The sequence below is a fragment of the Lonchura striata genome, chromosome Z (genome assembly GCF_046129695.1).
Source record: "Lonchura striata isolate bLonStr1 chromosome Z, bLonStr1.mat, whole genome shotgun sequence".
NCBI classification, from domain to species: domain Eukaryota; kingdom Metazoa; phylum Chordata; class Aves; order Passeriformes; family Estrildidae; genus Lonchura; species Lonchura striata.
Window position 1 is genome coordinate 74953374 of NC_134642.1, and position 26337 is coordinate 74979710.

Below are 26337 nucleotides of genomic sequence, written 5' to 3' on the forward strand. Positions count from 1 at the left end.
GACTGGGCTGGGCTGGCAGGGCTCTGTAATGTCCTTTGGTCCAAGTGTCCTGCAATGAGCAGGGACATCTTTAGAGGGATCAGGTTGCTCAGAGCCCTTTCCCACCTGACCTGGAATGGTTCCGGGGATGGGGCACCTACCAGCTCTTGGGACAGCCTGTGCCAGGGTGGCACCCTGCTCTGAGTAAACAAGGTCTTCCTTAGACCTACTCTGATTAGATCCCCTTTGTGTTTGAAACTATTTGCCCACATTCTATTGTAACTGGCCCTGTTAAAAACGGTGTCCCCCACTTTCTTCAAAGCCACTCTGAAGTCTTGCAAAGTGGCAATAAAGTCTCCCTGAGTCCCGTTCTTCACAAAACTGAATACTTCCACCTCTCTCTGCAGAAGATAGGACAGGTGTTCTATTTTCTTGTTCTTTCTGTTGCCCTGTTTTTTAATTTGGTGGTGTATTCTGTTATATCTAACAGCAAAAGAATTGACGTAGAGCATTGTAGAGAGACATGAAATGGTGGTGGAGGAAGCCACGGCTGCCAGTCCTGGCAGAGCACTCTGGAGAGATTTGGCTGTGGGCAGGAGGGGCTGTGCGGGACTCACTCTGAGCCTCTGAGGGGCCCTGGTTTGTGCCCCCCACCCCACCCTTAGAGGTTTCTGGCACACAAACAGGGAGAGCTGAGAGGAACTTGTCCCAGCCCCATCTGCTGCCTGGCACGCTCAGGCAGAGGGGAACTGGCCCAGACTGACTGCCAGGTTGTGTGGCAGAGAGGGAACTGCAGGACCCAGCGCCACTCGGCTGACCCTGCTGGGAAGGAAGGTGCCATGCAGCACAGGAGGGGCAGGGCATGGAAAGGCAGACACTGCTCTGTGTGCCTGTGGAAATTAGCACAAGACAGGGACCTATGGGAGTCATTGGAGCTTCTTGAAAGGAAGAAACCCCAGGGACAGAAAGCACCCTTTCTAGAGCACTGGCAGGGCAAAAACCCCAGCAAGGTGAAGAAACCAGAATAAATGGATGAGTGGGATTCTGGGCCGGGTTTGCCTGTGATGGCAAGGTCCTGCACATGACAACTGAGGAGCAGATGGTCCCATTGTTTTCCTTTCTGGGTCTTTCTAGGACCTAGAGGAATCCTGATGGAGTATGTGAGGCACTGTGCTTGGAAGGTCATGGTTCACTGTTCTTTGTTGTTTTTTTTTCCCTTTGGACAGCATCCATTTGTAACATCAGCCAAGCCAGTATCCATCCTGGCACCACTTATCACCGTCCTGAAGAGGATGCAGCAGAGAAGAATGTAGCAACCACGTAGAGATGTCATCACCACAAGGAATTTTGAGGACTGGAGGATTATAGGAGGAGGATTGTTGATAAGGTTTTATAGAATAGGATTTTAGAGGAGGATTGTAGAGTAGGATTTTTGGAGAGTTTTGTGGAATAGGATTGTAGAGGAGCATTGGTGAGTAGGATTGTTGAAGAGTTTTGTGGAATAGGATTGTAGAGGAGCATTGGTGAGTAGGATTGTTGAAGAGTTTTGTAGAATAGGATTGTGGAGTAGGATTGTGGCGTAGGATTGGTAGAGTAGGATTGTTGAAGAGTTTTCTGGAATAAGATTGTAAACAAGGATTTTCATTAAATAAAATTTCTGAAAAATAAACTCACTTGGAAGACTGCCCTCTTTCGGACCCCTTCAGAAAACTCAACATTTCCTTCTGAATTACCAGCTGTTTTTTATGGGTGTTAAGTCACACTTATGGCTTCTTTTGTATGTTTTTTAAGTAGGGGAAGGCTCTTCTTCATTCATCCTTTCCAGACCACACTGTCTTGGGAATGTGGCCAACTAGGCAGCTTTTGGCCAGCTGTAGTATTTCTAGTTGAGGCAGAAAGGGCAATGGCATTTGCAGGAAAAAGCAAAGGGCAAGTGGTGCAGCCAAAACATCCTGTGCAGATGCAGGCCTTCAGCTGTGACTCCAGAGCATTTGGGTGCCTGCCACTTGGATTTGTATCGTGAAGGGCAATGTCTTTGGCTGGAGGAGAGCCTCGCTCAGCGGAGAAAGCAGAAAGATCAGAGAGGTGCTCTGAAAGGTCTCCTGCGGTGCAGAGCTGTCAGCGAGTGTGAGCTGAGAGCGGGCCCGGCCCTGCCCGGCGTGGAGCCGCAGCAGAGCCCTGGCAGAGCCCGGAGCAGCCTGAGCCTCGGCAGGGCCAGGCTGCAAGGAGGCCCTGGTAGCTGCAGGAGGCACAGCCCGGCCCTGCGTGCCTCTTGCTGGCAGCGGGCGCATCCTCCGCTCTCAGAGCCCAAGCGCAGCCGGCTGCTCCCGAGGGCAAGCGGAGCCCTGCTGGGCACAGCCCAGCCCGGAGGCATTGGCCCTCTGGAGTCTGCCCGAGGAGAGAAAGGCCAAGGGCAGCCGAGGCCCGCTGGCCTGGCTCAGCATTCCCACTCTTGTGCCGCTGCCCTGCGACTCCTGGCAAAGGTCAGCAGTGTGTGCAGCACCCTGGGCACCGGGGCAGGGAGCTGGGCTGCTCGGCAGGCTGGAGCACAGGGCAGCGTCCTTCGGGCACGGCACTTGTGCCAGGGGAGCCGAGGCCAGCGGGAGGCAGGGACAGCTTGTCAGCTCACGGCTGCAGGAGCCAGTGCCTCACACAGCTCTGGGAGGCAGCGCCTGCAATCCTGCAGCTCTGCACTGAGCCACAGCAAAGCTGGGAGCTGCAGAGTGCTCTGCAGAAATATTCAGGGCCGGCAGGCCAGCCTGCTTTGTGCTCCCTGGCACACAGCAAGCGCTGTGCCACACCGCAGCTCGGAGCTGCTGGGAGAGAGGTGTTAGAGATAAACTCTTAGGTACAATTAAATGGAGACAAAGTCATTAAAGTAAAAGAGAACCTTCTTCTTAGCAGAAGGCTCCTCTTGAAGCCAATAGCAGGTTTCTGAATATAGCAGGAATTGGATTAAACCTAAAAGTCTGCCACTGCTATGACTGAAATACCAATTTGCATGTTTTCTTATTTCGGAATCAAAATATGACCATGGGCTTTTAATGTTGGGTTTTTTGCAGCTAAGAGTGCAGATGCAATAATCACAGAACTCAGGTCATTTGAGATTACAGAAAGGTTAAAAACTATGCATGGGAAGGTAATAACAGGAATTTCTATCTAATAACAAATGGATTGTCCTGCAGCCTTGAGGTTATATCCTTCTACCCTTCCCAAATGAAAACCTATTCACTGAAGACCCATCATCATCCCAAAACCATGTTTAAATTAATTGGACCTGTTGATTAGCCCATGTAAATTAGATCTTTCCCTTTTATTTTCACTGACAAACTCTGATTCAATGTCAAATTATCAATCTTTCAAGGAAAAACTGTACCATGCAGAGTAAAACCCAGGGCAGAGGCTTCTATACATAGGGTTGCCAAACCCTCTGTGACAGCTCCTGCTAGCTTCCTACATCAGCCAGAAGGCAACTTCGCTGCAACACAGACTTTCTTAATATTGGTGACATTTTCAAATCCAAAGACACTGCTTGTTTTCAAAGTTCTGAAAAGTGCATTCTAAGTTCATGAAAGCAAACACAGAAGCACTGATTTGGTTTAGGAGAGAAGGTGTTTGTGCAGTTGGATAACAGCTTACATGTTGAAGTGTCGGGGGGGATTTCTATGTTTGCGCTCACCTTGTTTGAGACAATGAGCGCAGTGTCACCTGTGCATCCCTGGATATGCCTTGAAGGTGCAATGCTTAATTTGTAATCAAAAGGGAAATGTATCTAAATTTATTAGGATAACCAGTTACTTTGTAAATAGACTGATAGAGAAACTTAGCAATTTTTGCTGGAGAATGGTTGCAGGAGAGGGGTCATGGATCAATGGAACAGTTATTCATTGATACCACTGTTTAAGACCCCAGAATCAGAATCAGCCTGTGTCTGGCCTGGGAACAAAGCTTGGGAAACAGGCTCTGTGTCTAGGCCTGGGAAACTGTACAAGGTCTCTCTAGGCCTGGGAAATAGAGCAAGTTCGGAATGAGATAATAAGGACCGGCATAGCCTCGAAGATATGCTCTGTCCTTGGAAGGCATGACTTAGCAATGAGAACTTGGCTTGGAGAACTTAGCTACAGCTGTAACCACCCGTAGGAGAAGTAAAACAAAGACCTTTGTAAACTTGACCCATGAGAGCTGTTGCTGACTTTGCTTGTAGCAAACCCTATATAAACGGACAGGATTTTTGAATAAAAGAAGCTTGCTTATCAATCATACTGACTGTGCTTGTCTTCCCTCCGCCCGCGTAATCACCACTTGTCCATTCTTTGTACAGAACAATCTTCTAAACCTTTTTAACTTAATGTGACCATGATACATTCCTAACCTTCATATTGCAATATATTTTCTAATTACATGATTCTGTAAGCCCTTGTAGACCATGTGCAATTTCTACAAGAGGTTGTCATCAGCCTCTGGTGGTCGTTTTGGGTGAAGGCTCAGAAGGCTTCCTCGGGCTTCAGCTGTTTTACCTCTGTTTCTGCACATGCTCTACAAGATTGTCTGCTCAAATAGGCACTGGTGAGTCTTTTGCAGTTAGCTTGTTCTGCTAAATTTGCTGATTTCTAGAAAGTGCTTCATTCCCATCCCTGGGTACAAAGTAACTACTTCTTTCTGCACAGCTTTTAGCATAGCTCAAGCATTATCTCATTGCCTCGGCACCTAAAAGAAGGTAGGGAGGAGGGGGCAAACCAGTGAGAGTGATGGGTCATTATCTTGTTAGCCAGGTATCAATTCTTAGATTAACTAAGGGCTATTCTTGTCCATAAAGTACGTGCGGGGATACCACAAGGACAGAGGCAACGCGTGGATTTGGAGCGCTGGGCTTGGCACCAAAGTCCTGCTCTTGAGAGGGGTGCAGGGACACAGGGAATGTCAGAGGACAATGAGAGACGGGGACATGAGGCCATAATGGGCCAGGCATGATCCTGCACAGGATGGCAGCAAAGACACTTCCTCACCATGGCTCTGGCACTCCAGGGCACCCCAGAAAGGGCCAAGGAGTCCTATGTGTAACCAGGAGAGAAGACTGACATCAGTGTGGGTCCCAGCATTCCCCAGTCCCTTGCTGGCCATTCAGTGCACACTGGGGACGCTGGGCATGTGTGGGACATGGGGATGGGGTGCACAAAGTTAAAGGGGGACCCCAAAGTGGAAGGAGTGGAAGCCAAAATCGCTGGGTGGAGATGCCCAAAGAGGAGGTGTGGTATCCCAAAATGAACGGAGGACACCAGAAAATTGGGGCGATCCCTCAAAAGGACACACAAAGCTGTTCCCTCCCTCCATTACTTACCAACAAGAACTATCTACCAACTGCGATAATCACATCAGGACCATTTACACTATAACCAGCTAAGAACAGGACTGAAGAGTAGTTTTGTAGAGTAGGATTGTAGAGTAGGATTATAGTTTAGGATTGAAAATAAAGCTTCTGAAACTTTAACTTGCCTGGAAGATTCCCTTTTTTTCAGCCTGTGAATACACTCAGCATTTCCTTCTGAGTTGTCAGCTGTCTCTTAAAGCTACAAAGTGACATTTCTTGGTGCCTTTGGTAAGGTTTAAAAGTGGGGATGGCTCTTCTTCATTCATGCCCTCCAGACTACACTGCCCTTGGCATATGGGCCACTGGCCCCACTTGGCACATCTGTGGCACTTCTAGATGCAGGCAGGAACCAAAGCAGAAGTGGTGCAGCCACAGACATCTCTGTGATGTCACTTTGGTCCTATGAGCTCCCACAGCTTTTTGTGATGTCACAATGACATCACTGTGATGTCACAGAGCTGCCTGCGATGTCGCATGGACATCCCTATGATGTCATACTGACTTCTCTGTGATTTCACACAGCTGTCTCTGATGTCACACTGACCTCTTGGTGACGTCACACAGCTCTCTGTGATGTGACATGGACATCACTGTGATATAACACAACCTCCTGTTGTGTCACACAGACATCTCTGTGATGTCACACAGCTCTCAGCGCTGTCACATCCACATTTCTGTGATGTCAGGATGACATATCTGTGATGTCACACAGCTGTCTGTGATGTCACACTGACCTTTTTGACGTCACAATGACATCATTGTGATGTCACACAGCAGTCTGTGATGTAACCCTGACATCTCTGTGACATCACACAGCTCTCTGTGATGTCACACAGACATATCTGTGATGTTACACTGACATCAGAGTGATGTCAAACAGCTGTCTGTGATGTCACACTGACATTTCTGGGATGTCACACAGACATCTCTGTGATGTCACTTGGACTCCATGAGGTAAAAAATCTTTTTTTGGTGTCACAAAGTCATCTCTGTGATGTCACAGAGCTGTCTGTGATGTCACACAGCTCTCTGGCATGTCACAATGACAACACTTTGATGTCACACAGCTGTCTGTGATGACGTACTGACATTTCTGGGACATCACACAGCTCTCTCTGATGTCACAATGACATCTCTGTGACATCACACAACTCTCTGTGATGTGACACTGACATCTCTGTGATGTCACACAGCTCTCTTTGATGTCACAATGACATAGCTCTGATGTAACACAGATTTTTGTGACATCACAATGACATCACTGTGATGTCACACAGCTGCATGTGATGTCACACAGGTATCGCTGTGATGTCATTTCCACCCCATGAGTCCACCCAGCTTTTTGTGGTGTCACATGGACATCGCTGTGATGTCACATAGCTATCTGTGATGTCACACTGACATCGGTCTGATGTCACACAGATTTTTGTGATGTCACAATGACATCACTGTGGCATCACACTGCTGTCTGTGAGGTCACACTGACATCTCCCTGATGTCACCCTTACATCTCTGTGATGTCACACAGACATCTCTGTGATGTCTCAGAGACATCTCTTTGATGTCACTTCGACCCCATGAGGTCACACAGCTTTTTGTGGTGTCACACAGACATCTCTGTGATGTCACGCTTACATTTCTCTGACGTCATAGAGCTCTCTGTGATGTCACAATAACATCTCTGTGATGTCACACAGCTCTCTGTGATGTCAGTGTGACATCTGTCTGATGTCACACAAATTTTTTGTGATGCCACAATGACATTGGTGTGATGCCACACTGATATCACACAGACATCTCCCTGATGTCACCCTTACATCTCTGTGATGGCATACAGCTGTCTGTGATTTCACACTGATATCTCTCCATGATGTCACCTGGATATCTCTGTGACATCACACAACCTCCTGTGATGTCACACAGATGTCTGTGTGATGCCACACATCTCTCTCTGATGTCACACTGACATCTCTGTGATGTCACACAGCCATCTCTGTGATGTCTCAGAGACATCTCTTTGATGTCACTTTGACCCCATGAGGTCACACAGCTTTTTGTGGTGTCACATGGACATCTCTGTGATGTCACGCTTACATCTCTCTGACGTCACACAGACATCTCTCTGACATCACACAGCTCTCTGTGATGTCACAATGACATCTCTGTGATGTCACACAGCTGTCTGTGATGTCACCCTTGCATCTCTGTGACGTCACACAGCTCTCTGTGATGTCACACAGACATCTCTGGGATGTCACAATGACATCACTGTGATGTCACACAGCTGTCTGTGATGTCACACAGACATCTCTTTGAGGTCACACTGACATCTCTGTGATATCACACAGACATCTCTGTGATGTAACTTTGACCCTATGAGGTCACTCTACTTTTTGTGGTTTCACACTCACATCTCTGTTGTGAGAACTTAAAATGTCTCTCAGACATTTTTAGAGGTTCCAGGCCTTGGTCAGAAGCATTCTAGACCCCAGAAGGCAGCTGGAAACAGCTGTGATTTCGAGTTTGAGCCAAGGAATGAATTACCAGCTTTGAAGGCGGAACGAGCAGTCACAAAGGGTTAGATAGTATAGTAAAAGTAGTTACAAAACAGAGAGGAGAATGTTTTAGTATTGTACAGGGGGGTTTTAGCACCTGTACAGGGGGGTTTTTACTTTGTACATGGGGGTCAGAAGTTCTAAGATGGAGGAAAGTGGGCTGATCCTATTCTTCCTCATTCTTCTTCCTTGCCTGCATGTTCTTGGTGATGTTGGCATTCACAGATTGGTTTAGAGTAGAAAAGCACTTGGTAATATTGGTAGTAGGTATTGGGGAATAATTGTAAACATGTTATATGTAATATATCTTATGAAAGATAGCAGCAGCCCTGGGTGGGGGGGAGAGAAGAAGAAGACACTGGACAGTGAGGGTGTCAGGAGTGTGTGTGTCTCTGCCGGGGCCGCTGATCAAACAGCCGCAGCCCGCGAACACAATCTGTTAGATAACTCGCAATAAACTGCCTTGAGACCAAACAACAAGAGGCTGTGGAGTTTTTCTTTGGAAGCACGGGTTGGAGGAGAGACTTTACCACCACTCAAGACCCCAGACCAAACCCAGGGTTCTCACAGAGGATCAGAAAATTCTTTTGGGGTTTGGCTCATTCTCTCTTATTTTCTGCATTACTCAGAATTCTCCCCATTTGGGTCTACTTCTGGATTAGGAGTCTCATCAGCTCCTCTGGACATCTTAGCCCTCAGTTTAGAGAAGCTGTAGACTGTATAGAGGAAGCTTACTAGATTAAATATGACGAAAGTGGTCTCTTTAACATTCAGAGGAAACTGACCATTTTCAAAAAGGGAAATAACAGATTCAGAGAAGAAGGAAAGGAAAGGCTGGAAAGCTTCATCCCTTGTTTTTCCTCTAATCAACTGGGTGTCATTTCTAACAAACCCCCAAAACATGCTACTGGAACTGGGACCTAGGCTAGGATGAAGAAACTATAAACCAAATATATCTTGGACAGACTTCAGTACTCTTGTTAACAATAGTGCAACGTCTTTATTGCTAAAGTTCAATACTAAATTCTGTAATCTTAGACTAACTAATCCTATGTTTTTAACAAATAATCATCTACTCAATCCTAACTTGAAGAATCCTAAAAACTTAATCTTCTTTTAAAATAAAACAGCCTGATTTCATAGATGTTTCCTTGCTGAAGCAGACGACTGGTGCCAGGACTCCACTTGCTGCTTGCCAAATTCAGATACTCATTGCTAAATGTGGGACAGCTTTTTGTGGAGGTACTGGCATCTGCTCTTCATCTCAGAGTAGCTGGGGCTACCCTAGGAAGAAGAAATAAATAAAAAATAAAAAAAATCAGGCATGTCAGCATTTCTGCAGAGTTTAGGATTTCCTGACCTTTTCTTTAAAATAGCCTTGAGGCAGACTCAGAGGTTACCAAGCCAGGCCAGTCTGGTTTTATTCATGTAAAGCAGTAAAAATACTCTCAGATTGACTTTGGAGCCTTCTGGGAAGTTTGCAAACTGAGGCTGTTCTTTTACAACAAACTCTAGACAAGTCTGAAACCACAACAACAACCCAAAGCCCAGCAGCTGCTAAAGAGGGCAAAACTCATTCATGCTTAAAGCCACTGAAGGGACTCAAACCTTCTTCATCAAATCAACAGGTGTGAGGTTTATCAAGCTCATGATACAAATCCAAGATGAAGTGGCAATGAGAATAATACTGTCACACCAAAGCTTCTGCTCTTCTGGGCCTGAAGATCCAGTTCTCTTTGGAATGACAAAAACTCATTCCACATGGGAATGAACACTTCAAATCATCTTGAGATAAATATTTACAAGCAATAAATCTTTACCAAGTTAAAATTCAGTACAAGAAGAGACAACAACAAATGCCAGGGATGCATCCCAGGCCAGATGCACCTGACTGGTGTGCAGGACAAGTTAGAAGAGAAAACTACAGTTGCCTTTCAACATTTTGAGAGGTTCCTGAGAAGCAGTAGCTTGGACTACTGGCCTCTGCCCAGTGACATTAGCTAGCAAGAGCCCTAGCACGGGCCTCACTGCACTGCTCTCCTGCAGGGCCAGGCTTGCCCTCAGCCTTCCACAGAGCATCCCTGGCTGCATCCAGTGCGAGCCAGGGCCCTGCCTGCTCCAAAGGCCACAGCTGCCCCACAGCCCCAGAGCTGCAGGGGCCTGACTGCCCTTGCCAACATCACTGCTCTGAGACAAGCTGGGCGCAATTTCCAGTGTTTTATACCACACACACACACACACAGACAGACAGTTCTCCCTCCCCTCCTGCACTGCAAATGCAATGAGGGGATGCAGCACCACTGCTGCAGCTGAGCCTGTGCAACTGCACTGCAGGAAGGGAGGGCCTATGCGGGCCTAACCCACCTCGGTGTTCATCTCAGCTTTTCTCCCTGCCTGGCCCTTCTCCTCCTTTAGCTTTCTATCCCTCTAGTTCACATTTACTATTAAATAATGTCTGTACTAGTGACTCTGGAATAGAGTCTTTCTTGCACCTTAATTCATGCAGAGGCTTCCCTTAATCATCAAATCTTTACTCCATCATTATCCACACTGGAGTTAGGAAAAGCTGTACACTGATACCTTCATTGAGATCCAAGGGACACTACTACTTCAGCCTCCCGAATTCTTTTCACATCTTTTTTCACATGGTAGTCTTCAGCACATGATTGCTGTCATTGTAGAACTCAGAAATTTGTGTCTTTCTTAAACCCAAAAGGTGCAGGGGAAATGGAGCCAACATTTGGAGACAGGTAGGAAGTAGAATGGGATGTCAAAGCCAGCAGCCAGGAAGAAGAGCGGCCACCAGGTGCTGGCTGGAGGTAACTGAGCTACTGCTCAATCCTCTGCTTCTTGCTCATCACAGGTCTGGTCAAGACAGAACCCCGTTTCTACAACAATAACAAAACAATTCATTACTCTCTGACCCAGATCAGGTTTTGCTCCATTCTAAAAAAGCAGGATTTGTGAACTAGCAATGGTTGAAAAAACATGTTTTTTTTTTTTAAAAAATACCTGTTAAATAATGGAAGACCTCCAGGAAAATATCTGCTCTATTGCATTCCTAGTTTCTCATCTTAGGACTTAGCAAGTCCTTCTCCATGTCTACTGTTAAAAGGCTTTGGGAGGTAGCTCCCACTCCCTTCAGCATCTCCAGCAAAGCCTCCCCCAAAGGGGATGTCCTGTAAGTTTTATCTAGGTCCCAATTTCTGCTTGTACACACCAGGAAAATACTCAGCTTTTGCTGTCAAACTCCCACATGACTTACTGAAGAGGCACCTGGCTGTTTTAGAGTTTTATGTGTTAAAAATCAGATTAGTGCTTCGCTATAAGAATACAGGAGTGCGGGGTGTGATGGCTGGTTGTGAATTCTCATCAGGATGAACAAAGACAGCAGCCACATGTCAGGAAACTCTTGTGCTTTTAGGTAGAGTAGTCTAAGGTCCAGCAGGCTACCTGCTGTGCAGACTCAAAAGCTGTTGGCGAACAAACCCTTAAATTTGCACAAGAGAGTTTCACAAGTGCTTCCCAATAAGCCCTCAGTGCTGCTCAGTGCCCTTCAATCATCTCTCAGCTCCTCCCAAGGACCTTCTCAAAGCTGCTGACTCACAAGCCACAGCACATGGCCACAAGCTCCCCACACCCACTGCAAACTTCTGAACTGAGCATGGAGTAGAACAGGACAGCCGTGTGTGCCCAGGCAGAGTGAGGGAGGAGTGAAACAGAGACAGAGGAGGGACTGAGGGAATATCACCATTCTGTAGATCCTGTGTTGGTGCAGCCACGTGGATAGTGCAGAGCTGGAGTCAGCAAATGAGGGTGACAGAGAGACAGAGGGACAAGAGGGCGAGAGGGCCCCATCTGCCCGGCCCTGGGGCAGCCTCTTATGTACAGGAGATTTTTCCTGCAGAGCCAGCCTTTTGAGGCCTCCTCCAGGGAATGAGTTGAGGTGGGGACTGAACTCAAGTCTTCAGGCAGAGGAGAAATTTGGCTCAGGACAGTGCTGCTCCACCCCTGCAGGATCCTCTCTTCTCACCACAGCCTTTCTGTCACAGCACTTGGAATGTCTGAGGCAAAACATGCTTAGGCCTGCTCCTGCACATTCACATCACAGCTTTTATACCACCAGCAAGTCTGCTGAAACTTTACACAGCGTACAGAATATTAAAAATGCACAAAATACCTGAGCAGGTCTTGCTGGAGCGTTTCTCTCCGAAGGCCCTGGAGATGTTGCTTGGCTGCTGCTGGTGGGGCTCTGAGATGGAGCTGTTTTTCTGTAAGGATGGTCCAATATTTCAAGTTACAAGGCCTAAATATCAACTGTCATAGTCCTTTCCTTGCAGAGCTTCAGTGCCAGGACTCAAGGAAACAGCATGAAGATGAGTTGAAGGAGTTTTAGGCAGGATATCAGGAAAACATGCGTGTCCCAGAGGGTGCTTGAGCACTGCAGCAGGCTCCCCAGGCCAGTGGTCACTGCAGCAAGGCTTCAGGAAGTGTTTGGACAGCACTCTTGGGCACCTGGTGTGATTCTGTGCAGGGCTAGGATCCTGGCAGGTCCCTCTACCTCAGCATATTCTAAGAACCTAGGCTTCATTTCCCAGGGCTAATTGAATTCTAATTTAAAGTAGAGCAACATGTAAAGCTTGGACCTATATCAAGGAGGTTTCCTAACATATTTTACCCAAGTTCAATTTGATGGTATAATTCATTCTCTCTCTTTTGCCACTAGCTTGGGGCCTATAAGGAGTATGAAGATCCCAAGCTATTCCCAAGGCTTTCCTAACTTCTTGTACCCCTTCTGCAATAAAGTGGGAACCTCTATCTGATGACATTCCTAAAGGCACCTCAAATCTAAGTATTATTTTATTCAACAATATTTTAACCACTTCCCTAGACTGATTGGTGTGACAAGGGAAGTCTTCTGGCCACACAGAAAAGGTACCCACCATAACTAGGAGAGATTTAGACCCCTATTTTCTGGGAAATTCTGTAAAATCCATCTGCCACTATTCACTTGGAACATCCCCAGATTTTATGGCTCTCAGCACTACATTGTAAGCTGTGTTAGGGTTGTCTCTTTTACAAACTATACATTTTTGGAGTCTTGATTGTACAATCTGAGCCATTTCAGACCCAAATATAGATCTTTCCAATGTTTCAAAAGTTTTTCAGTACTCCAATTAATGGCTTTGTGTTTGAAATCCACTTTGTCATGTAAGAGTGATTCTGGGACTACTCTTTGCCCAGCTGGGATAACTGCCCAGCCTTATGGTAATAATAACACTAAAAGGAGAGTGTACAAGAGGTGAACAAGTCACACATGATTGTTCACCATACAGAACTTGGCACACCCCATGACTAATGGCACACCGGCGGAGGAAGAACAAACCCCTTCCACTTCCCCCTGCCACGTGGCAGGTGATATCCAATTACCCCAAGGTTCTGGCCATGCTCCTCCTGGCTGGTGAAAAATTTACCCCCGTTCTGGCTGGATCCAGGACATGGGATCTGCCCTGCGGGTCCTGGCTCTTCTTCTGGGCGAGAGACCTCCATGGCATCTGCCCGGCAAAAGGGACTTCAGGACAACCTACTACTTATTGACATTCCCCCAGTGCCCCTGTCCCAGCAACCTTTTTGCCTCTAGAAAACTTTGAAGAGAAGTCGTACTTAGGTACAGTTCTGCACATTCTGAACTGGCAGGAAGGTGACCCACATGTCACTCTAGGCACATGTGCAGCACGGACAAAGAAAGTTTTTGAGGGGCCTGGGTCTCAAGGTCTTTTGTTCCAGGACTACCACCTGTTACTTTCAGATTCTGCTCAGGGATAACCAGTGATGTCCTTTTTGTTCTACATGAGACATAACCATGTGTGGCACATAAACTGTCACATTTTTTCCCATTTATTTTCAAGTATATTCTATCAATCAGGACCACGGTGGCTCCTGCTCTGAGGTGCAGTGGCCATCCCTCTATACATAGGTTAGCTGTCTTTTGAGAAATAGGCTCAAAATACCACAGGGTTACTTCCTTCATTCCCATTCTTTGAGCTAAAGATGGAATTACTGTGCAAGGCAAAGGTACTCATGTATGAACAGTGCAAAGGGGTCACATCTGGTAACTCCAGAGCAGGAGTTGTCATCAATAACCTTTAAAATATATAGAAAGGTTGTTGGACATTCTGGAGTCCAGTGTAACACCTCCATGGAATCCTTTCATGACTCATACACAGGCCTTTCCAATAGTTCGTAACTGAGGATCCATAATCAACACCATCCAGTCATTCCCAAAAAGGGACACAGATGTGGCCTCTGGTGTTTGACAAATTGCTTCCTCCCTTTCTTTCCCCAGACTGCACTGTCCTTGTGAGTGAGGCAGCCAGGAGATGAGACATGGGGAGATCTAGACATGGTCTTGAAAAAAAATACAAGATGTCATTGAAAATGTGCTTTGGATGGTAATATTCAACACATTCTTAACTACATGCTCTTATTATCTCTCCTGGTAATGACTGGACATCGTTTTTTTGGTGCCAGCTGACTTAAATCAAGAATAATCTTGGGTAGGGGGAAAATGACAATAAAACCATCATAAACTGAGTATAAAATGTTATCTACATGTGTCAGTAACTTCAATGGCCAGCTGCAGTCAGCATAATTATCAACCTGTAACTGTGCTCAGGGCCAGCATGAGCCTTTCCATGTCAGCTCCTCCTGCACAGCACATGGGAGCCTGGGCATGCTGCTGACTTGTTTCCTTTTAGGAGACTGGGATGAGGAAAGGTCAGGGGGTTTTGTCAAAGAGATAATATTTGAGTGACTGTGTATGTGCTGGAAGCCTCACAGACTGATTGGTCCATGACAGGATTGCCCAGTGCTGGGGGGGCTGCACCTTGCTGCCCTGGATAGGGGTGTTAAGCTGCTCTTTTGCCTCAGAGAGAGCCAAGTGCAGCACTTTTGTGCAGAAACACTTCATTAGCCCTGGTTTGCAAAGCTACTGCAGCAACTGGTTTGGCCAGAGCACCCCTTTCTGCACTTGGAAATGAGCTGAGTCAGTCATGGGATAAGATAGGGCATTCCCCATGTGTGCCCGTTGTGAACTCCCTGTGCCCCAGCTGTGTGGCGTCCCGCTCCTCAGTGACATCCCACCCAGCCTGGAACATGGAACTCCCCGTTTCCAAGGACACGTGGCCATTGTCACCAGCACACAGCAGGACCGGTCAGACCCCTCAGCAGCAGCGTTGAGAGCAGAGGTGTCAGAGCAAGAGCGAATGTTGTTCCAGCTTGGTTGGTTCTAGCGCACGTTGTTCAAGAGGCCGATCCACACACTGAGTGGCGGTAATTATTTACAGTTCTGTGCAGAAATGGGGGGGCTCAGGGACAAATTCACACACATTTTCCTAACAAATATTTTGCATTTTGCAGATTTCTCAGCAGGCTCAGTGGCTGTGTGGGAGCCAGAGCACCCGAGGCAGAGCGGGATGGCGGAGCCGTGGGCCTGGGCACAATCCAGAGCGTTCTGCACTGCGTCCCACAGGGCCCCCGACAGCACTGCCGTACCCGTCAGGGTGACCCAGAGGCCCCAGGACCAAGAGGTGAGGGGCAGGTGTCGGGCGCTGCGGGCTGCCAGCGGGTGGGGGCTTGGCCATGGTGTTGGTGTCGGGTGCTGCTGACCCCGCGGGACCTGTTGGGCAGGGCTGGGGCCCCACTGGTGCTCCAAGGGCTCCTTTGAGGCAGCGGCCCGGGTGGAAGCAACTCACAGGGATCACACGGAAGAGGTGCCAGTGGAATGGGAAGTTCTCTGAGGGATGTGTTTCTCAGGGACGACACTGAGGAGGTGCCAGGGAAAGTCAGATGTTCTCCACGCTGGGACACTCAGGAAATTCATGCTCTGGGCATGGCTCTTGGTCAAAATGCATGGATTTCTCATTGTTCCTTGTTTGCACTGTACTCACAGAACATGTCAGGAGAAAGGAAACTCTCTAACAATATTTTTTAGATTTAGGAGTAGCCATTTCTTTATTCTCAGCTGTGATGCATAGTGGAGAACTCCAGCCACATGCACACCATTTTCAAAGCTTTTCCAAACAAAGAAATTTTAGCATTTTTAGCTAACAAAAAAATTAATCTTCATTGGTTCTAAATTACATATTTTCTTCAATTAAGTAATATTCTATTGTCTATTCGGTATTGATGTCTCCCTTCTCATGAAAATTGATGGGCATCTTTCAGTCCATTTATCATAGCTTTTTAGATTTTATCTCAAACAATTCTGCCTACAGAATGAAGCAGTTGGATGGCAGTAGTCGTTTTTGTTAAAAATGTACTTAGACTGATGAACATTTTAGTGAGTTTTAACCTCCAGCAGAATGCGATACATTATGCCTTAAATTATGAGATCAGCCAAGCAACCCAAATTCTGTTCTATATGATTAACCAAGCATAAACTGCTTCCATTTCACAGCTGCAAAGAATTGTATCTAGAGCTGAGGACGAGAGAAAGGGTTTTCATGCCTGTTGAGAGTAGAAGTTCACCTTATGCAGATGAAATTCTTCTTGGAGTTGACTCCAAATTGTGCTTCCTTAGTACCAAATAAATCCCAGCACCAGGTTGCATCCAAAATTCTTATATTTTTGTGAACCATTCTCACCTGCATTCTTAGCTGAACACTGGTCAGTTCAATTGTACTCAGGCACTTGATTTCAAGGGAAGCCTGTGTCTATAAATTCCAGCAACTGGGAAAGGATGACTTGCTACTTGAATGCTTGGCTGCATTAGAGGCTAAGTGAGGGTTGCTCTCTCAGGGCAGTTTTGTAGCCGGTTGCTTGCAGAGGGAGAACTGTGTCAAAGCAGCCCTTTCTAGTGATGTGACAGCAAACCTTCACAAATAGAGCTCTTGTTTAAAACAAGAGGCCTAGTTAATCAGCAGTGATGGAGAGTAGGCTGAAGTTTTTACAGAAAATATCTTTTTCCTTTTAGCCAAATGCCAGCGAGGCATCGCACAGTGGAAGTGGACAGAATGTCAAATTGTATAACCCACTTGGAGGTATGGTTGCCTTTCACATTTTGCTCAATGTTTGTAAGATTTTCAACTTGGTAATTCATTTTTGCAGCATATTCCTGGGACAGGGGGATCTCTTGTGTTCCAAGATCTCAACTGGAGGTGGTATGGCCTCAGATCAACCTTGCAGTCTCTTGTCACTGCATTTAGCCACTAGTTTGTTTTCCCCTGAGAAAGCCTGCCAGTCCTTCCCTGTTCACATACTGGTTGATGTGATGCAATTTGGAGCATTGAGGTCAAGGTTTGGACTACCTCATGCACCTAAGTTCACTGCCTTGGTAGCTAAGGTTTTGATTCTGGAGTATCTAGGCACTGTCATTATTCTTTAAATTTAATTGGGAAATTGGAAGAAAACCTATGCGTTTTTGAGGAAGTTGCATAGAGCATTTAATAAAGCCAGCATGGGAAACTTTGCTTGATTTAATTTTTTGTCTTGGTTGTTAATAAGTGAGTGTTGCCACAACGCTGCATTGGATTCTTTTCAAGGGAATTGAAAGGAAGATATTGATGTCATCTTCCCCACAAATCCCATCATTTCCCACAAAGCACCACGTGCTTAGGTGATGTCATTTCTTATTAATCTGTTCTCAATGCTGTTTCCCCAAGGAGCCTGGTTCCAGGCAGACTCAAGGTGCATATTCCCCTTCCAGGCATTCAGTGGTGCTGCCTGCAGCAGTGAACTGAGCCAAGTACAGCCAGCTGCCCTGAGAAAATCAGGCTCTCACCTGGCTGTGGCTGCAGCCACCTGCCTGCAGGGACGTCCCTGCCACTGCAAGTGCAGCTCTTGCTCTGCCTTAGCCTAGTGCAGAGCATTTTAAACTAGTGTCAGGGTGGCTTTTTGGAGAGACAAAACAAAACTTCACATTTCTCACTGGGAACGTTCTGTTTCACATGTGATTCTTGGTGGTGGTCTACATAGATCTTAAGGGAATATTTAACATTCAGTAACTGGGGTGTGAGGACTGGCAGCAGTGAGACAATTGTGGAACTTGGTGCTGCTTTGGCTTTAGGCTGGCACAGAGAAACTCAGGTGAGACAGGTCTGGTTGCTGGTAGGGTACAGGGTGCCTTTGCAACATACTCCATGCAGTACCAGTTAGGGACTGGGCCTTGTCACAGAATCAGAGAATCAGAATCAGAGTTGGATGAAAGTGCAGCTCTGTCCCCAAGAATCCCACCAGGTGCCTGTGGAACTTGTCCAAATGTTTTCTGAGCTCTGGTGGACTTGGTACCATACGCAGTCTTGTGGGGAGCCTGTCCCAATTCCTGACCACCCTCTGGGTGAAGAACTCTTACCTAATTTTCATCTTAATGCTTGCTTATGGTTTCAGGTAATTTTCTTTAGAAGTCATTCAGGGGTATGGTTTTAGGAGGTGTTTTGTTTGAATGCTGTGGGAAGTTTCTTTATCCACATTGGATTGAACTCAAAACATTAGTAGTGTCTTCCCTTGACAACTGGCATGTTTACAGTGTTCTAAATAATTGAAGTGTGTGATGTTTGTGCAATTAGGTTTGCGGACAAATATCAGAGAGGCATGGTCCAAGGAACAGGAAGTGGAGAAAGGCATTAAGAATTTGACGTACATTGCAAGACTGAAGGAGCGTGTAAAGAAAGGTCAGTCTGTGTGTGTGTGATGGAAGACACAAATCTCCCGGATTTCTCACCAATACGCATGAAGTCTCCCTCAGCCACTAAGCACAAATTCCTGGTTTCAAAACAGTGCTTGCTGTGTCATATCCCCTTCCTTGACCTGCTGGCCACACTTCACCTGATGCAGCCCAGGACACGGTTGCCTTTCTGGGCTGCCAGCACACGTTGCTGCCTCCTGTCCAGCCTCTCATCCACCAGCACCCCCAAGTCCTCTCCACCTTCATCCCAGGCTCCCCATCCCATCCCAGCACCCATGCCCAGCTGGGATAGGCCATGTCCCAACTCCAAAGATGCAGCACTTTGCACTTGGCCTTGTTAAGTTCCCAGGGCCCTACTTGCCAAGGTTCTCCATGTCCCTCTGGATGGCACCCCATGCCTCTGGTGTTGTCAAACTTGCCAAAGGTGCATTTAATCCCACTGGCCATATAACTCTTGACATAGCTCAGTGCTTGAGCTTACAAACTGCAGAAATCATATGAAAACCACTGTGCATATAAAGAGTTTTTCATAAATACCTCCCTTCCAGTATCACTCCTTTACGTGGGCTTTTTAATGACTGTTTCTTCCCAATGCTTTACTATCTTGATTTGTAATGATCTATAAATTCTGAACAAAGAGCGTTTCAACAGTGTCGGTACATCCTTTTGAATCAACTGCCTTGCTTCCTCCCGCTCCCCATTTGACAATTCGTTTTCTGTTTTTTCTTTACTGAAGTGAAAATACCAGAGCTCAGGAGAGCACCACACAGCTCTCCAGATCTTGTGCCTGAGAGGAAGAGAACGATGCCCATGAACCCTGCAAAATACATCCGGAGTCTTTTCAGTACTGTTTCTCAGCGACCCATCAGAGACAGGGTGGTTCATTTACTGGCTCTGAAGAATTACAAGAAGTCAGAGCTACTTGCCTGCTTAGAGAGAGAGGGAGTTGTGGAAAAGGACAAGGAATCCCTTGGAAAGATCCTTCAGGAGGTGAGATCCTGGAGCTGCTGCCAGAAATGCTAACTCTTAGCAGCCTTACTTTAGGGTTTCAATTAGAAACCAATGACAGGCTTAGGAAATGCTCCTTGTTTACATTTTCCCATCAACTTTACCCAGTTTCCACCCAACTGCAAGTCCATGTGACAAAAAGAAAGAAATCTTCAAAACTTTGGAGGCCTTGTTGTTGTTTTTCTAGAATAGCTGGCAATGATAAATTCTTTGTAATGTTGTTGCTTCTCATGCCTTATTTTAATCCTCCCTCTTTCCCTTGCACTGTTAAATTGCTTCATAAAGTAACTTCACAAGGTGAAACTCTCAGCTAGGCAAAACACTTAGCTGAGGTCCTTAAAATACCTGGGGCAAGTTTCAGAGGAGAGAATCTTGGTAGCTGTATAGGGCAGTATATCATTTGAACGGATTTGGTGGTCTCTCAATGGTATTTCCTTCTACTTGGATCTGTGGGGATTGCCTTCCAGGGAAGGGTGTTCCAGGCAAATCCTACATGATAAAGGTGGTGGCCTAACTTTGAGCACAGAGTTTCTTTGCTGTTGTGTGGATTGAGTCTTCAGCTTCCTTGGCACCTGTTATTTCTCATAATATTCCATTTGTCATTTTAGTGCCTCTGGTATTTCTTTATTACAGCCATTCATATATGATTCACTTGGACTGAAGGATGCACTGGCTGTTTCCTTCCTTTTTCAATATTCCCCTTATTCAATATTCTCAATGTAGGCTGTTGCTGAATTATGCAAGCATTAACATATCAAGTAGCAATATTTCCTTTTTAGCTATGAAAAAAGTGATGATAAGATTTCAAAGCTCAGCTCCTTAGAGGGTAAGAAATGAAAAAAATTCTCCTTTCTGTTTATTTTTGTTCATGTTGAAGGAGATTTTGAAGGAGTAGTTTCTTGTTTGCAGTGTGAACTGCCTGAAGATACTGGTTTGCATTCCAAAAGGGCTGTGTGAACAGCACTACATCCTGAAAAGCTGTTATTGACGTTTTTCTTAGCTTCACAGGGAGGTGGTGTTGTTTTTTTCTATACATGAAAAACCAGTAGGGAGAACTTGCTGAGCTCTTATACTCACAGTCTTCCTTCTCTTCCAACACAGCCTGAGTTCTGCTTTTAAAAAGTGAATTCCCGATTCTGGATATCTTTGTTACTGTTAAGCTGTTGAAGTGTAGCTCTAGGGTAGGTTATCTCCTATAAGCGTTCCATAGGAAGCTGTAGTTTCCTCTGAGCAGACACTTGAGGAAGAAAAGCAGTTCTGTTTGCAGAGACAAATGCCAACATCCTGTGGTGCTTCATGGGATGATGAAATCCTGCCCCTTACAGGTCCAGGCTGTGTTCTGCCATGGCAATGTAGCTGGGGGAAACAAGAGGGCAGCAGGTGTCCTCCTGAGGGTGGAAAAATATGGACTTGCTCATGGAGATGGTGTTCTTCAGGACCTACTCAAAAAAAGAAAATGAAAACAGAAAGGAAAAACCTGGTCTCTCCATGTATTTCAAATGGTGAAGACTGAGAGTTCTGGCATAGTGTACCTTGGTTCCCAAAGCTGTGTAAAAACCAAAAAACCTGGATCCCTGGTGCAGGGAGAGGTTTTCATAGCATCCATTTCCTCCATGCTTGCAGCAGTTTGGCATTTATTACATCCAAATTTCTACAGCCCAAATGGACCACACGTGTTTAATATTGTTGCTTCTTACATGACAGCTGCTTTGTTCTTTGCATCAAACAAAAATCCTGGAAAACTGGTGCATGATTTTCTTTTCAGCTTTGTTTTAGCTTTGTACTACCAGTTTTACATCTGTAGTCTGCCTTCAGGTGTAATGAATATTGATGTTTTAAATGTCTGCCTGTAGGTAGCCAACCTGGATGCAAATGAGAATTCTTTCAGTCTGAAGGAACGTTTCTTCAAAGACATTCAGGTTGATTGGCCTGGCTACAGTAAAGGAGATAGAAAGACATTGGAGGTGACTCTTTTTCAGTAAGTTCAGTCAGGACAACAACCATTTCAAAAAAACCCTCTGGGAAATGAAGGTCTGTTTTCGCTGTGAGGTAAAAATGATGACTCTTATTTTTGCCTTGTAACCTGAAATGTTGGACCATCCTTACAGAAAAACAGCTCCAGCTCCAAATGTCACCAGCACCAGCCAGTCACTGTCTCTGGGACCTTCTGAAAGAAATACTCCACCTAGAACTGTTCAGGTATTTTGTGAAGTTTTAAGCATTCTCTAACATATATGATGTTTTCTCCCGCTTGCTCTTGGTGTCCAAGCAGTAGTGCTGTCTCTATAGTATATAAACTTGCAAGTGTATACTTCTACTGGGATTCCTGTATACTTTTCCTGATGGTTACAATGTCAAAGCCTGCAACAAGCTGCACACACATGACTTGTTTGTCACAAGTGGGTGGGAAACTCTGCTAAGGACAAGATGTGGACATATTTTTTGGTACCTAGCTGTGTCTGTGGAGGGTTCTTGATGATACGGCAGCTCTAGTACCTAAATCATGCACGGTAATGCCAGTGCTACTGTTTGAAGAGAAATCTTATTGAAGTCTATGATAAGGACATATTCCAGTACTGAGGCATTTGTAGGAAACTTGTTTTTCTGTCCTAAGCAGCATTTAGGCTCCCATTTTGGTTCAGGCTATCCCATGTGTGAGGAGGGGACTCTGAATCATCAGGGAATACCTTGGACTTGTCAGGCTTAAAATCAATACAAGAGGGCAAGGAAAAAATTCAGAATCTTGGAAAACACTGCATGAAAGGTATATTTTCTATACCTTAAAGAATTGTCTTTAAACAGCTCTGGTTTTCCCTAGCTCTTTTCCCAGCCAGAGCAGGAAATGCTGCAGGGCCCAGCATCCTCTTATGTCCTACCTCCATGCCTACAGAATTTCTGTCAACAGGCGGGCACAGAGCTGTGTCTGGCAATGCTGCTCTGAGCTGCTGCTGTGCACAGGTGGGAGCAGCGTGTGCTCGGTAGGGAAGAGGCTGTGATCCAGGGTTTCCTCTGGAGAACAGCAGGAATGAGACCTGCAGTCAGACTGGGGCTTCTCTCTGTTGTTATCATCTCTGCACTGAACACGCTGTGATCAGCACGGTACTGGCGGTTTCTTGGGGTTGCTTTGTGAATTATGTGGGTGTGTGACAGCAGGAGTTGAGTGTGTTCCTGGGGTGTCTAAGCAGAAATAGGGAACGAGATTGATAGAGGTGCTGAAGGGAATGTCTCTCCCAAAGCCATTTAGCTACAGAGTTGGAGGATGACTTGCTGAATACTCAGGTGAGAAAGTAGGAATGAAATAGAGAACATATTTAGCTGCAGCACCTCCTTGTATGACAGGTCATTTTAGGTAAGAAAGGTGTGTGTTCAACCATGGCCAGGTCAGAAATGCTGCTTTTTCAGAGCAAAACTAATTGGGATCATCTTTGCAGAAACGGCCTCTGGCTTCTGCCTTTATCAATCCTGTGAGGACCAAGAGGCAGAGGATTGACCAAGAGCCCTGTGATATTGAGCCAACAGCTGGTGGCCGCTGTCCTTCTTCCTTGGACCTGCCTTCCACATCCTGCTCAACTTTGAACCTCTCTCCAAGTGTCAGCTCCATTTCCACCTCCACGCATGAGCTACAAGAGAAAGATAAATTTCGGACTCCATCTGGAATCCCAGTGCCTGTCAGGGTGCAGGGGAAGATTTCTAGCTCCAAAGGTGAGAAAACAGAGTTAGACAGGGTGGAAAAATCCCATCCTTTGATTTTGATAAAATGCTTGCCATGAGCAAAGCCAAAGAGATGAGCAGAGAGTGCAGGAGCCAAGAACAAAAGGAGCCACACGATCCCAGCATGAAGGGTATTAAACTGATGGACCACTTTTAGATATGCTTCCATTACATTTTTTACTGGATATCTGTATGTTTTTTTAGTCATATTTAGCCTCCCATCTACCAGCACTTCCAAGTCCTCCCCACCTTCATCTCCAAGCCTCTCTTGGTGTCAGGGAAAGTCCCAAACCCAAAGATGCAGCACTTTGCACTTGGCTTTGTTGAATCTGATGAGGTTCCAAAGGCCCCACTTCCTGGTCCTTCCAGATGGCATCCCATGCCTCTGGTTTTGGCAAACTTGCTGAGGTTGCACTTAATCCCACTGTCCATGTCATTCTAGACATAGCTCAATGCTTGAGCTTACGAACAGGGGAAATCACATAAAAGCTTCATGCATAAAAAATTTTTCATAAAAACTTCCCATTCAGTATCACTCCTTTACCAGCTTTTAATGACTGTTTCTGTTTAATGCTTCACTGTTTAGATTCTTGGAGGTCTGTAAATACTGAACAGAGGCTCAAAAGTCTTGGTACATCCTTTTGAATCAACTTCCTTTCCTCCTCCAAACCTCCAATTTGAACTATTTGTTTCTGGTTTTCCCTCACTTTAGGAGAAAAAGCAGAGGTCAGAGGAGCTCAACAAAGCAATTCAGGTCCTGTGCCTGAGAAGAGGAGGATGATGACTGTGAGACTTGCAGACATTGACTGGAGCGGTTGTGCTGCTGTTTACGGCCGGCCCTACAGGGACAGGGTGATTCATTTACTTGCTCTGAGGGATTACAAGGAGCCAGAGTTACTTGCTCGGCTGCAGAGAGATGGAGTCAGGCAAAAGGACAAGGATTCCCTTGGAAAAATCCTTCAGGAGGTGAGATCGTGAAACTTGTGCCAGTGCTTCTTCCATCATGCTATTCTACTATTCATAATTTACTACTTCCTCACCGGTTGAAATTAGAGACTTTGCCAATAGTCCTTCGAGTTAAGTTCCACTGGGATTTCTTTCTCATAGGCTTTCATAAAATGCACACCCATTGAAAGATGCAGGAGATCCTTCCTTCCTTCCTTTTTAAATATTCCCCATCTGCATAATATATCAAATAGGAATATTTCCTCTTTAGCTAGGAAAAAGCATTTTGGAACTTAGTCAAAGGACTCAAATTCAACATGGACACACTTTTAGTTGATCCTACAGTGACTTTAAGGAACTGATTCCCTGAAGCTGTGACGTTTGTTGCTGTGTTTGCCCAGGGCAGTGGCAGGATTTTTCACCCTGAGGACATTCACAATACCATGAGAGCCATGTTTTGCCATCCCAACTGAAGTAGCCCTTTTAGATTTCTGTAGTTTGCACATAGATGTAATGAACATTTGTTTTCTGAAATGTGTGCCTGTAGGTTGCTGACCTGAATGCAAAGGATAATTCCTTCAGTCTGAAGGAGCATCTGTTTCAAACCCTTCAGACTGATTGGCCTGGCTACAGTAAAAACGATAGAGCGAAGTTGAAGTTAATACTTTCTAGGTAAGTTCAGTCTATTGGGGAAGGAAAAGAGCCTTTTTAGAAGAAAGCCCTGGGAAATGAAGCCTAGGTTCTTAGAATATGCTGAGGTAGAGGGACCTGCCAGGATCCTAGCCCTGCACAGAATCACACCAGGTGCCCAAGAGTGCTGTCCAAACACTTCCTGAAGCCTTGCTGCAGTGACCACTGGCCTGGGGAGCCTGCTGCAGTGCTCAAGCACCCTCTGGGACACGCATGTTTTCCTGATATCCTGCCTAAAGCTCCTTCAACTCATCTTCATGCTGTTTCCTTGAGTCCTGGCACTGAAGCTCTGCAAGGAAAGGACTATGACAGTTGATATTTAGGCCTTGTAATTTGAAATATTGGACCATCCTTACAGAAAAACAGCTCCATCTCAGAGCCCCACCAGCAGCAGCCAAGCAACATCTCCAGGGCCTTCGGAGAGAAACGCTCCAGCAAGACCTGCTCAGGTATTTTGTGCATTTTTAATATTCTGTACGCTGTGTAAAGTTTCAGCAGACTTGCTGGTGGTATAAAAGCTGTGATGTGAATGTGCAGGAGCAGGCCTAAGCATGTTTTGCCTCAGACATTCCAAGTGCTGTGACAGAAAGGCTGTGGTGAGAAGAGAGGATCCTGCAGGGGTGGAGCAGCACTGTCCTGAGCCAAATTTCTCCTCTGCCTGAAGACTTGAGCTCAATCCCCACCTCAACTCATTCCCTGGAGGAGGCCTCAAAAGGCTGGCTCTGCAGGAAAAATCTCCTGTACATAAGAGGCTGTCCCAGGGCCGGGCAGATGGGGCCCTCTTGCCCTCTTGTCCCTCTGTCTCTCTGTCACCCTCATTGCTGACTCCAGCTCTGCACTATCCACGTGGCTGCACCAACACAGGATCTACAGAATGGTGATATTCCCTCAGTCCCTCCTCTGTCTCTGTTTCACTCCTCCTTCACTCTGCCTGGGCACACACGGCTGTCCTGTTCTACTCCATGCTCAGTTCAGAAGTTTGCAGTGGGTGTGGGGAGCTTGTGGCCATGTGCTGTGGCTTGTGAGTCAGCAGCTTTGAGAAGGTCCTTGGGAGGAGCTGAGAGATGATTGAAGGGCACTGAGCAGCACTGAGGGCTTATTGGTAAGCACTTGTGAAACTCTCTTGTGCAAATTTAAGGGTTTTGTCCGCCAACAGCTTTTGAGTCTGCACAGCAGGTAGCCTGCTGGACCTTAGACTACTGTACCTAAAAGCACAAGAGTTTCCTGACATGTGGCTGCTGTCTTTGTTCATCCTGATGAGAATTCACAATCAACCAACACCCCGTACTCCTGTATTCTAATAGTGAAGCACTAATCTCATTTTTAACACATAAAACTCTAAAACAGCCAGGTGCCTCTTCAGTAAGTCATGTGGGAGTTTGACAGCAAAAGCTGAG